The sequence below is a fragment of the Pundamilia nyererei genome, unplaced genomic scaffold (assembly GCF_000239375.1).
Source record: "Pundamilia nyererei isolate P.nyererei 1_Seehausen unplaced genomic scaffold, PunNye1.0 scaffold00024, whole genome shotgun sequence".
In the NCBI taxonomy this organism is placed as follows: domain Eukaryota; kingdom Metazoa; phylum Chordata; class Actinopteri; order Cichliformes; family Cichlidae; genus Pundamilia; species Pundamilia nyererei.
The window spans coordinates 1,394,296-1,408,561 of NW_005187425.1; the positions used below are offsets into that span (position 1 = coordinate 1,394,296).

Here is a 14,266-nt window from a genome sequence, read left to right on the forward strand (position 1 = left end):
TAATGCCACAGTGATCGTTTGATATATGGACCTGCAGCGGAGTTTAGACCCAGACACGGCTAGTGACGTCAGACTGAACAACCGGATTGTAACCAGCAATTTTAATTTTACTTTTTTGACAATTAAAAATGAACTTTAGCAGCTGCCTCCAACACCCTCCTTCCAGTTCTCATCTATATAAGTTCTCCCAGTTCTACAAGCTGTTCATTCTCATTTACGTGCCCCACCCTCTCTCCCCTTTTCAATTCTTTAACTTCTTCAATTCTCTTTGGCACATGAGGATCTGCCAGGCCCGGGAGCCATTCCCCTTCGAGGCTTTCCCCAAACCGCAGCTCAATTCATGTCCAAGCCATTCACCTTTACCTACTAAGACGCTGACAAACCGAAAATGAGGACATGGGCCCAGCGAGTGAAAACAACATTTTTATATGAATTCCTAAGACCAAGCACAGAAAAAACTCTGTATTTTCATGCAGAACATGAACTGCAATTCATTGTTAATGTTCTGGATAAACTATGCAGAAAATTTCCATAGTTTAAATAAATATCTGACTCCATTACTAATCCTTTGAAATCCAGGGTGAAACTGAAGAACTGCAATTTTTTTAAAAAAGTGACTGTAGAGAGCCTCATCACCTGACTCTGACAGTCTGAAATTATGTGCTGTGCCACTGTGAAAATATAATTTCACTAAACACATTTCTTAAGCAATTACAGCCTCAAGTGTGCCTTTGTTTCCATTATGGTTTCAACAGATGGCCTGTGTGTGAAGTGGAGAGAGATGAAAACAGTCAAGGTTAAATAAGACTGGGAAATCAAGAACAATTGAGTACTGGGTTTCAAATGGGCAACCACACCACAGAAAACAGACCTCCAAAATGTTAAAAAAAAATAAAGCCTTTGCGTCTGGTTACCTCTTCTTGATTATTTTCCCTTATGGGGACAGACCAACAGGATGGCTGTAAGCTCCTGATAAGCAGGGCCTGGGCGAAAACTGATGATATTAAGAAGAGTGGCAAACAACATCAAGGAGAAGAGTAGATCTATAGATGGTCATGATCTGATAGCCAAATGTACTCCGGACCTAAAGTCTTGTAACAGCTGTCTGTCAGTGGGGAATTCAGATTTCCTGAGCTGTTTTCACAGATGATGTTATGTAAGTAGATACTCAAAGAAAACACAGGCGGCTGCATGCAAACACATATACATTTACACGCATGCAGTCATGGACTTCAGCTGCAGTTCAGATCATGTGCAGAATCGCGAGATTTCTCACATTTACTGCAGTTTAATATTTGTTGTGTGTGTCGTGGTGAATGTCTGTGCAGTTAGTTCATAGTAAAACTGGGCATGGAGACTTTGGATTCAACAGTTTTGAAGACACTAATAGGGTTGCCAACCGTCCCTTAAAATACGGAATCGTCCTGTATTTCGAAACAAAAGTACACGTCCCGTATTGAGCTAATAAGGGACGCACTTTGTCCCGTAATACAGTGAGAATCAAAAGTAGTCTATAAATGTTTATGGAATTAACGCTTTGTTTGAAAACATAATTCCCAGCCCCTCTCCTGCTTTGTGACCAATGAGCTGACAGCACACTTATGACAATTCGATCTCATTGGTCGAGGAAAGGTCGCTTGCGGAGAAAATACCGGAAGACAACAGATGACCACAACAAGAAGCATGGCCAACAGGGAAACAAACGCCGACACTGCGGTGCAAGTCTTGGACGACAGTAAACCTAAAGCTGGGCATACACTGTGCGATTTTCAAACTGCACGATTGACTTGCAGGGGTTAGAAGTTGGTAGGTCACGATGCAGGGTCTCACACTATACCGCCCGATGCTCTGATGCGACCTGAGTGCTCACACTGTGCGTCCATAAAATGAAGCTTATAACAGAAAATCTGTCGCTCGCTCTCTTTGTCTTTCACTCACACAGACACACCACCACCATCAACTTTGCTAAACTGCTAATGAAAAACATGATCAGGCAGCTGTGATTGAGCAGCATGTAAATCCAACTATTTTCACGGTTGTTGTGGTCGTGATAATTTTGTGATGCCACATCGAAAAGGCTCGGATAAGCTTTCCAAAGTTCTACAAGTTGTGCCTCCATTGCTTGTGTCCAGATCACAGGCTGCACAGCCGTGCTGCTCCGTCTTTTTCACCGACGTTTACGTGTTTGCGAGTGAGCAGTGTGAGCGGCTGCGGTGACACCCTCACGAGCGATTGATGATCGGGAGCTGGTCGTGAGGTGTTAATCGCTTCTCGTTACCCCACGTATACTACACGACGCACGATGAAGGCCAAAATCGGGCCGATCACCAAATCGGTCGCACGACTCAAAAATCGTCTCAAAATGGGCCTAAAACCGCACAGTGTGAGCCCAGCATTAGAGCAGCAATGTTTGTTCCCCTCAGAGAAAGGGAAGAATGGGAAAAGGAAAACACCTGGCTGGAAAAAGTTAATATGGGCATGTGCAGTGAAAATCAGCGCTATGTGGCCAGAAGTGTGATAATATAACTTATTTTGTGTAATAAACAACTGCAAGGATAGATGATTACAACAAATAGATGACTAATACATAAAAGTAATACATAGATTAATAATGATGATGAGTTAAGATGCGTAATCATGGGAACAAGCGGGTTTACAAACAGGAGCAGCTGATTAGCATTAGAAAAGCTGAAATAATACCTCAACTGAAGCCAATTGTACTAAATGCACTAAATGTGCACTGTTACAAGAATATTTTTCGTTCTATTGCTTTCTATTAATTTATATAATTTTAAGTTAAGCAGGACAGAGTTCTTTTAAAGAAAGATTTACTTATATTCTCAAAAGTTAAGCATGACAGGCTTCTGTTTAAGAAAGAGACCTGTTTTATTGTGTTAATGTTGTCATTTTGAGCTAAAAATAAATGGCTAAATGATCACTTGTTTCACATGTGTTCATATCACAAAGAATAGAATATGCATCTAATTAAATCAACTTCAAGTCAAATGGCTAAAAAAATAATTTCACACACAAAATAAGAGCTAGAAAATTCACCACACTGGGAAGGGTGAAGACAACTGGGTCGCCCGGCCCTGGCCACGAGGTGTCCCTTATTTATTTTTCAGGGAGTTGGCAACCCTAGACACTAACCTTGTTAAGCAGTTATGAAAAACACATGTTGTGACATCACAGATTGAGTTAGCTAGTGCCCACATAAAAACAGGGATTTTATGTTTTTTCTGTGCAGTTTCTCCTTTTCTCTACATGAAAACACACTTTTAGCTCACTTACAATTGACTGACCTTTTAGATAGATAGATAGATAGATAGATAGATAGATAGATAGATAGATAGATAGATATTCAGACACTGTTTGGATAGTTTTGACATAGAGGCAGAGCGCTTTCGTCATCTCTAATTTGTGCCTTCTCGTTCCCTCTGTCGTCTTGCCTGTGACACGTAAAGCAATTTCAGTGTGTCATGTTGAATGAAATCAGTTCCTAGATTGCATCAGAAGGACAGAGGAGACTTGCTGGAGGAGCTTTAATCAGGGATGCACAGAGCATGTTTTTAGTGCTTCTTATTAGCCAATATAGAGCTTTGTGGGAAGGCTGTTTATGATAGTGCTTGTGTGGATTCAGTTCTAGAATGAGTGAGGGAAAACGTGGATGTTTTTAATAGGTTGGTTTGTGTGTCACGCAGTTCTTGCTTTGTGTTCGGTTGGTCACCGATTACACCTTTCTATCTTTCTGCAATTCTCATCTGAACGATGATGATGATACGTGAATGTAACTCATGGCTTGAAGTCTTGGTACCTGGGACTCGTGATGCTTTGAGATTTGAGTTCCTGTTTAATATTCTTGAATGTTGGTTTGTGCTTAGGGGCTGCATGGTGGTGCACTGGTTAGCCCTGCTGCTTCATTGCAAGAAGGTCCTGGACCCTGCAGAGTTTGCATCTTACTCTGGCTTCCTGCAGAAGTCCAGTGATATGGATGTTAGATGTTAGGTTACGTGGTGATTCTAAATTGGATGTAGGTGTGATAGCCCTACAACAGACTGGTTAAGAGTCTAAAAAAAGGGCCAATTTCTCTCAAGTAAGGCACCTAGACCCCCAACCCCTTGTAAAATGAAGGATTTCTTCAGTTAATTTAGAATTAACTCCAGCTGCATATTAACCAGGCCTGTAAGCCAGCAATCTTAAGGATGAAATCAGACAAAGCCACGTTAAGAATCTGGGTTCAGAGCTGCAGGTTGCTGACACCTTCCTTACACCACATTGGGATTAAAACCCTAGTTTGAAATGCACTGCAAACATTTCAATGTATTAAATGTTGACCTGTTATGCCTGAGAAGCACTTGCCATTTGTTATGAACTGTGGAATAAAGCAATTAATCGTTTGTTGGTTCCAGTTTCCATATTTCTGGGCTTTTTTTTAGTACCACTTTATTTCCTGGGATAACAGCAGCTCTTTCCAGAGAACTGGTCTCTGTCCTATCGTCAGAACAAATCTGCTACAACACAAATTAATTTTAAGGATAATAGAAATGTAGAAATGACAAGAATGCACACTCACACAGCCTCCGCCTCCGCATGTGCAGAACAGACTCGCAACTGTTCGCAACTGTTTTTTGAGGGCAACTGTGACTGAGAGTGGTGTGAGAAAGTTGTGGGTGGGTGCCCGCTATCTCAGAAGATCTACGTGTCAAGTGCTCTTAAGTAAGGCACCTAACCCCCCCCGACTTCTCCCCGCTGCCTTCTCCGTGTGTGTTCATTGCACATGGATGGACTCAAAATTTCTGTGTACAGAACAAACACACCTTGTAAAATGAAGCATTTCTTTGTTTTAACATCATGTAATTCATACATTTTAACAGCATTCAGTGGAAGGTTAAGACCTGCTCAAACTGACATAAAAAACTTCTGTTCTCTGTCTCCAGTTTCGTATAAATGTGCACACCTGTTTGTCCATCCTGAAATGAAAAATGAGCTCAGTGATTGATGGAAAAGATCATTTTTATGTGCAGGAGCGATTCATTTTTCAGATACGCTTAGATAAGCTTTTATCAACACTTATACATACCAAGTTAGTGATATATGAAGAAGTGATTTAAGGGAATTCAGCAAATTAAAGTCTGATGGTTTCTGTTTTATTTCATGGTCACACAGAAGAATGTGAGCAGCAACTCTTCAAGTTGCACAATTTGGGACTAATGCCAGTTTTAAATTTTCTGGATTTGGATGTAAATCCCATAATGGACTGTTTCAAAATCCTGTCCCTCAACGCACCTCCGGATTGAGGGGAATTCCTTGTCTGTGCAGTAGCAGATTTGCTGATGGTCCATTGTGACAGGGATTTCATAGTAGCGCGTGACCCTTGCAACGACTCGCACTCAGTTGGGAGTTTGAAGGGGCTTCTGAGGTAATGAAAACAGGGATTCCACTCTCACATACCTTTGTGAGGAGTTTTTCTTTGTTTGTTTGTCTTTATCGCTTCAGTCCAAGTTTTAAACCCTAAAAATGGAGCCAGGTCTTAAAATCCTCATCCTCCAGTAGAGAGCTTACTTCACCCTGCTTCCTAAGCCATTCGGGGGTTTAGAGGCCATCCGTTGGAATTCCTTTCTTTACCACTGTCTTCTTAAATCTCAGTATGTGGTCAGAAAGCCACTTCCAGCCTATTCACGTCATGCCCTCCTCCTCTCTCTGCGTGCACCTCTTATGCCACAAACTTCACAAGATGTTCTCGAATTAGACGTGTGATGTTTATTTGCTTAACTTTTGTTCTAAAAATGGCAAAACAAGGAAGCTGTTTGTGGGTCAGCGGGAAGCGAAGGGGTTAAGCATTTCATCTGACAGCGACACAACAAAAAGAAGAAGGCCATTGATTGTTTTTTCAGGCTCTCATTGACAATATGAAAGGTTGCTTTGGCTGCATGTTCAGCTTGTGCAGGCTAAAACCGCCTCTGCCAGATGTCACACAGGCGCTCCAAAGGAGTCAGTTTTCGCCAAAGACCACAAACACGCACACCCGTTGGGTTACAGTTGCTGCTGCTTTCTCTGCCCCAATTTTCTGGTCGTCACCTGCATTTATCTTTCCCACATTACCCGTCAGATATCTCTGCGTTCATGCTCAACATTGCCTCATGAAAGAAGTCTCTCATGGAAGCCACATTCTCTTTTTTTCCTTTCTTTTATTTTCCTTCTCCCTGGCAGTCTCAGTCCTCTTCATGGAAAAACCCAGTTAAGTTTGTGCCTTACAGCACTGACAAGCTGCTAACCGACTTTCCTCTTTGGCTACACAAGCCAATAAACAAGCCACAGACATATATAGTTACAAAAATACATTTGAAAGGCCGGTGATGGAAATGCTGTGCAGTTTTGTGTCTTCACACCAGCAGAGAGAGAGAGAGAGAAAGACAGTGGACCCTCAGTCCTCTTTGCTCAGCTCGTCGTTCACTGGGTTTGGGTTTGCAGGGAAGCAGACAGACTTGTTCTCCGTCACAGATGGTTTCTGTCCGAAACCGCCGCAAGCTTTTTTTAGACGGAGGGGAGACAGGGTGTGGATGACTGTGTACCTACCACAACTATATGAGTAAACAGGGTTAAGTGTATCCAGACTCGACACAAAAATGTCCACAAACAACGGCCCACGTTTTATGATGAAATTATATGCTGGTGTCTCTTTTTGCACACTCTTGAGACAAGCTGTACTCTAAAAGATTCTGTAAGATGTTTGTATTTTATTTGGAGATACAGCAGGCCAAAGTGTTGCACAACAGCAATAACCGATTCCATCTGTTTCCAGCTTTTGATCACGACAAAAACTGGACTCAGTTCTTCTAGTACAAGGGAAAAAAAATGTTTTCGGCATTTTTTTTGTTTTACACAAATACAGCTCTTTAGGAATACTAAATAGGCTTTCTAATCTTGTCTGTGGGTGATTTGTCCTTCTCTATATGCCTCAGACTGTTAAACTTAGTCAGCTTTGGCCTTCAGGGAAAATTCCTGTGCCTAATGTCTTTGCATTCAAAAATACTGTAGGTTAGTGTGAATATTAGTAATGCATGGTAAATAATTGATTGTACATTTTTAATTAAAACAACTCCCTCCATATTTAACACCGAATTAATTACTGGTAACTATTTGTATTGTGCTGCTTTGGAAATACAGTACTGTGCAAAACTCTTGAGATACCTCTTATTTCTTTATTTTGTTTCCAAGGAGCCAGACGTTTCTTGTAATTTTCTAAAGGGGTCTTGGGCAATAGTTATCCAGGCTCTCTGAAGATCTTTGTCTTTGGATATTGGCTGCTTTTTTACTCACTGTCAGTCCAGTCTTTGTATCTGACCAGAATGTTGTTTTGTTTGTTAAACCACTTAACACAGACCTATGAATCACTCAAGCATAAAATGTGCCGAACTCATGGGATGAACCTCTGTTGTCTCTACAAATAATGACCAACTTAGCAACGCACCAATTTTAAACAGTACATTTAGACACTTTGTTACCAGCAGCTGGTCAAAAAAATCAAAATTTGTTCAGATTTTTACTTAAATCTACCAAAAATACCAATGATGAGAGAATCTGACAGAATCTGATTTTAAAAAGTGGTTGCCCCAACAAGGTGATTCCCAAGGAGCTATATTAGCTAAAACTAGATATTTCTCAGTAACCTCTATCCTTAAAACATTTGAGAAAACCATTTTGATGCAAGCTCAATCATCCAGGTAAGGAAACCCCAAAAGATCAGTGGTTGTTGATCAGTAGTCATGAATATTTGCATATTAATGATCAAGGAACTGACCTCACCTCTCCTCACCTCCTCGTGAGGAGAGGTGCAACAATGAGTGTTTATAGCATCTGTAAAATATGATGGAGGCTCTGTCATGGTGTGGGGCTGCATTTCAGCCTGTTGTGTTGGGGATCTTGTCAAAACTGATGGAGCTGGGAATGCAGAAAGAAGGGTTTGATTTTAAACCACTGATACCATCTGAAAAATGTCTTTTTGGCAACAGGTTTATTTTTCTGCATGTCATGTCATGGATTGGCAGAGCTCAAAACTCGACATTACTGAAGCAGTGTGGGATCATCTTGATAGAAAACGGAGCAAAAAGCAGCCAGCATTCAAAGAAAAGCTTTAATTGTCTTTCAAGAAGCCTGGAGAAGTATTCCCGAAGACTACTTTAAGAAATTACTAGAAAGCTTGTCTAAGAGAATGGCAGTGCTGAAGAGTAAAGGTGCTCATACCAAATATTGACTTTCAAACTCTTTCAAAAATTATAATTGTACAAACTCTGTTTTTGCCTTATGTACTGATTTCTGTCTACATCAGAGAATAGGATCAAAGAATACATTCATTAGGATAGTCGAACTTTGTGATTGAATTCTGAATCATTGCTTCTCAGGCTTCAAGTAGAAGACACATTAAATTCCTTTTCTTCCTCTATGGGAGAATCGCAGCTGATGGGTTTTCATGACCAAAGTTGAAACATCACTCAAACATGGATTTATCTCTGTTTGCATCACTTCCAATCTATGTAATGGTGTCTTGCAGAAACTTTGTTTCGTGATTCTTGCTCAGCAAATGTGGAAACTCCCTCAAGACTTGCTTATGACGCTGCCTGTGCAAAGGTGTTATCAAAGCAAAAGGTGGTTGCTTTGTTATAGAATATATTTAGTTGGTGGTATTTTTGCCTAACTTGGTTTTTTCCGTGGTAATTTGAAAGTCCGAAATCCTGTAACAAAAACAAAGAAAAACCATGCTGTGCTGTGGCAAGTACTTTTGCATTACTTGGCTTCATTTGTACCACAAGCTGCTTCTTTAAAGTGATATAATTGCCACATTTCTGGTTGTGCTGGTCACATCAGTAGTGATATGATTACTCATCAGAGATGTTTCAAAAACAGTCACAGACATTGGCATTACACATCCAGAAAGTCTTGGGTGGCAGATGACATTTTATTGTCGTCCCACATCGAATACTCAAGCTTCCTCCGCCTCGTCACTGGTTAGGCTTCACGGCGTGCCATTCAGGGATGATTTTGAAAGTGCAGTTGACTTGCCAAGCCATAACATTTTATAGTGTGTTTCCATAAATTGTATTCTTTCCGTTTTTTCATTTTAAATAGAATTACAGTGTAGAAACACTTTCTTATGAGTAATTTTTTTATTCATTGTTTATGAAAAAAGTACACCTGACTAGTGTCAAAATATGCTTATTGAGGAAAAGCTAATATAACAGCCTTCTACTACACAGCAGTTTGTTTGTTTATTATGTTATATATTAATAATCTTGAGCTGCAAGGTTGTATCTAGTAGTTGTAGTTGAGCATGTCAAATCATTGTAGTAAGTGTAAACGGGAAGTGTTTAACAAAAAAATAGGAAAAAAATAACCTTAGTTATGTCAGTTATTTTTCACTGACATACTGTATTAACAAAACGGATCTGAAATCACACAAAAAACGTGGCATGGGGTGGCACGTGTGGCACATGCCACCCCATGCCACCCTTCTAGATCCGCCCCTGCGGATAGTGCTGAAACGAAAAAGCTCGATGAAACACAGTCTAAAACGAATAAGCCTGAACTACAAATTAAAAACAATGCAGAAAACTTAAAGGCTCGGAGCAAAACTCACAGACTGTGACAAAAGGATCCTTTCGTGTTGTGTTTGGGCTCATTTATTAATTTTAGATATTTGTTTTTATACCCTGGCGGGCTACCACCCAATAACAGGCTTATTTTCGTCCCCTGTGCGCCTTTTGTTGTTCTAAACTTGTGATGAATCATGCGATTGGGTGATGATCATGCCACGAAGGCGTGTTCATTTGAGTTGTGGAGACAGAGTAGATGGGACAAAAACCCCACCGACTCCGGTAAGGTAAGACATCACACTGCAGTCAATGAGCGCTAGTCTGTACTCACAGACGCTTATTTTACCTTTATCATCAAGGATCGCCACATAAATGCGCGGTAGTTTGAAACCGCCTTCAGATTAAGCGTAAAAATAACGTTGCTGTTGTATCGGATGCTGATTTGTGCTGTTATGTTAAAGTTACGAGGCCGTGGTTCGTTTTTATACCTAAAATAATCTAAAGAGGTAGAAAAACAGAGGCAGACTGACCGGGGCTTTCATTACTCCGTGGCCGCGTGTGTCCTTTGTTGATTTAAATTAAATTTAGCGCCACGTTTTCGCGCTCTATCCCGGCAATTAGACACAGACGGTCCGGCTAGAGAAGAGGGCTGACTAATGGAAACATTGTGGTGCTAAAAAACGCTGTTTCTTAACGCATTTTTTCATTCCTGCGCTTCGCATTTCGCCGGTTTTTGTTTCTCTCAGCACGAGAGTGACACATCTAAACCACTGCTGCATCTTCCCGAATTTTGTGATTAAAAAAACAAAAGACTCTAATGAAACTCTTGTCGAATGAAAGAATTGAATATAGCAGTGCTACATTTTTAGATAACCTTGTGATCAGTCGTTGGACACGTGGTTGGTTGTGTGTGTGTGTGTGTGTGTGTGTTGGCAGCTGTAATGGGCTCTTCAACGTGCGTGATGGTATCACACAGGAGCTAATGAAATGAATTGATGAGCAGGTGAAATGAATGCATTCACCGCTTAAGCGTGCCAGTTGTAATCTGAAACCATAAGTGTGGTTGGAACAGGGGAGTGGGCATCCTGTGGGGTTCTTTCTCTTGTGGTTTTGTGATACTTAGATGATTTATAGGGGGTAGTTCTGTTGCAGGCTCTCTCCCTTACTGAGTGTCTTTCCTGGCCTGGCTTCAGGTCACATGAATCTGTGTCTATTTGTGACTCTGTGACCCCTGAACAGAGAGAAGAGTGCGCCAGAATGGCAACAACCCCCCCCCAACAGCTGATGGTGCTGTGACCACCACAGGGTGACTAGTAAGAGTGGGAGTTAAGTTTTCACCTGTTTCCTGAGCTTTAACCAGTCTTCTTGGTTACAGAATATAGCATAGACCATTTTTGGCTAATGTGAAGGAAATGATTAGGCTAAACTGACTCACCGCTTTGTATTTCAACTCAACTGTGCCGACTGTAGTGCAGTCATGGAGCTGCTGTTGCCAGTCTGCTATTCACCCAAACCACCTGAACCAACTGAAAAGACGGGCAGCTGGAGAAAGGCTTTGTTCCTGCTCCTGCTAGAGTGGCGGGAAAGGAAAATGAGTGTAAAGACAGCAGGTCACAGTGAAGACAACAGATCTGGAGACCTTTTAACACCCTTTCTTCTGGTCTGAATTGGATTTCTTTGTAAATTCTAAGGATTTATAATCCTGACACTCTCAGTACCTCACTGAAGTCTCCCTTATCTCCCCGTGTTATTGATTCCTGCTCTTATTTGCCCATGCAAATAATTATTCCCAGTTTGAGACAGCAATCTATGTAAGTCACTGGATTGCTTTTGTAGATAAAATCTAAAAAGGGGAAAAATATAGACAGCATGGTTGCAGTAGGTAGTAGTTTGTTTCTAAATAAAGATTACATGTTTGCAGTAGAGAGTGCTTCCTGTTGTTTTTCACTTCTTATAAATAGATGGAGTTATGAGTAATAAGCCAGATATTGTGTTTCAATTGTATTTCCACTCCCAGCTCCAGTGATGTTAGAGGTTTGTTGAATTACCTTCATTGATCTGCTTTCATTGTGTATTGGGTTGTTGTGCAGGTCTGCTTGCTGTGAACGTGACAACTCAAATCCCTTTTTTGTATACGTGATGAGATTAAGGTATTTGCCAACGTCTCAGGATATTCCTTGAATATGAGCTGTCACAGTCATTGTTTGTATTTATTAATTTTTTTTATCACTGACTGAATAAAAGGCCTGTACAGGCACGGCGTTTGGTGATGTCCACTGACTGTGACGTTGACACCAAATAGCAGCTTTGAGGTGATGAAAAACTGAACTCTTATGCAGCATAAATTTGCTGCCAGGGCAGGTGGTTGCTATACTGATGCATGGCCCAGTGAAAATTGGAAAGCAGTGTGAAGACATTGTGTTACTGTTTACTGTACTTAGTTTGCAGTGAGGCAGGAGGGTGTACAAGAACATGTATGAGCATGTGAACCTAAAATACGTTAAGAGATAAAGTACATGTAAAAGTCTTGTACCATCCCTCAAATCTTTATTCAGTTCTTTATCCTATTAGGAATAGGAACATGAGAAATGGATGCATTCGATTTATTGAAATGTGTAACAAAGTGACTAGACACATAGTTTAAACTAGGTTTTGTCATATGTGTAGACACACCTCTAATTAGGTGCCTTTTTATGCTTGAATAATTCTTTTGACACACACACACACAAAAACAGGTTGGTCTGAAAACGGTCAAGTACAGGAATGGACTAAATGAATGACAAATTTCTAGCTCCTTGATAGCACAATGTAAAGAAATGAGGGGTGGCTCAAGATCTTTGCACATCACTGTAGCAACATATATACTTTGACAGCATATAACTTGTATCTCAAATGAAAGTGTTGCAGTTTTTTGCTGTTCATTGCTCTTAACTTGCATAAAACTCAGGGTGAGTGGTTGCCCACTCTCTACGAGAATTGGCAACCAAAGTAAACCACTTCCTTATGTAGTCTGCCAATAAAGTGATGGTCAATAACGCAGCTTCACACTTTAAGCTTTGAGAAACTGAGCTGTAAACCTTATTCAACCCAGAACTCCTCTCTTATTCTCTCTTCTTTGTTCAAAAATGAGCTCAAACATCTTGGAAAATTTTTTCTGGCCCTTTTTTTTTAAATGGAATTTTTTGCTTCATCCATGTCTTCCTCCTTTTTTTCAGTCGTTCAGTTTGTTGTTCTCTTTAGACAGAATCAAGATTGTGTGTCATGGACAGTTTCACTAACTGGAGGAGAGACTGCGTGAAATTGAAATCAAGACTGTAAAAGTCAACGTACTACAACGTAGCTATAAAGTATTCCTGGGTGTCCTCAGTCTGAGCTGTGGAGCAAACAGAAATTTCTGTGTGTGCCTCAGTTTGTGTGTCATACTTGAACCCAGGGCGATTCTAGTTCAAACTTCTAGAGAGGGTTTCAGCTCCCAAACATAACGTTATCCATACAGTGCCTTCTAATTAATTTTTAAAAAAAAATGCCGTTTGCAAATGTCATCAGCCCTTTTCACATTTGCAAACTTCAATTCAGTTGGAGTCGCTTTACCATGTTACCTTCAAAAGCAACCTAATTGGTTGGATGACCTATTGTAGTGTTTAAGAATAAGCCGAGTGAATAGTCGGAGATCTCAGTCTAATCCAGCCGTTTTAGGGTGGAGGCTTTAGTTATCAAACCCGAGGCAAAGGCTCAGCCAGGAAAGAAAAATCGTCGTATATCCCAATTTTATGACTAGAGAATAGATCTGAAGTCTCTTCGTCAGTGTAGTGGCAGTCATCCTGTTTGAGCCATGTTTAGAGTGGTATGAATCCTGAATAAACTACCATTCATATTAATATGCTTTGTTTAGCATATCCACTGGCATTTTTTAAGTGTGCTGCTGGAAAGCACACAAAGCATCCATGAAATACACGAAAAACTACTTTGTGAAACCCAAGTATTGTTTTTCCAGCTAACTTCACCATCTGCTGCCTCCTTCTTTCTCCTTTGTCCTCTCTCTATCCTCCGCACTCAACTAGAAATTAAAAAATGACAAAAATATAACCTTATAATAATTATAAGAGCAAGTGGGGGATCCACAATCGATAACGGAACAACACAGCTTTATAATTTTTAGTGAATTTTACTACACGTCCTGTCTTACCTGTTTATTTTTGCTCCGTCTCTTTGCCGTCTTCATCCTGCTCTCGCCCTTTCTCTCCCTCTCTATGTTAAATATTACAGTCAAAGACATGCAAACATTATATTTGCTAACTAAATTGTGAAAATAACAGCTGTATATCCATGTGCCTCTTGTGTGAGTGCTTATGAACTCCAACTCTGGAGCAGCCGGCTTGTAGTCTTTGTTCTGCTCTGCTGCCTCGGTGAGCTCAGCGTAGCGGCACATGAACCAGCTTTTCACCTCCTGCAGGTTGTGGTTAATTTGGCCCTCAAGTGCACAGCAGATTACCAGAGCAGAGCAAGCAGTCCCTGAGGTTGAATTGGAGTACATCCAACTGTGTGAGATTCTTTCTGGGAAGGTGCTGAATGGCCTAAAGGGCGGCCAAAGGAGCAACCTGGGCCAAAAGCCAGCCGGTAGCAAAAACAGGAGACTGGAAGTGCCAGTTAAAGTTAAAGGAGTGTCCACACAGGAA

The 14,266-nt window shown here is 40.8% G+C and overlaps 1 protein-coding gene across 3 annotated transcripts in view; it reads left to right on the plus strand.

The window, feature by feature from the left end:
• Positions 1-14,266, plus strand: part of LOC102203226 (equilibrative nucleoside transporter 1) — a 44,180-nt gene that overhangs the window by 7,389 nt on the left and 22,525 nt on the right. Inside the window, exon 1 of one of the 3 annotated variants that reach the window (XM_005727347.1) lies at positions 9,796-9,877. The exons of 1 other annotated variant lie outside the window; for it this stretch is intronic. The gene's annotated coding sequence lies outside the window, so the exon portion shown is untranslated. Of the gene's footprint in view, positions 1-9,795; positions 9,878-14,266 lie in introns of those variants that run through there. One more of the 3 variants, XM_005727350.1, reaches the window with a different exon arrangement.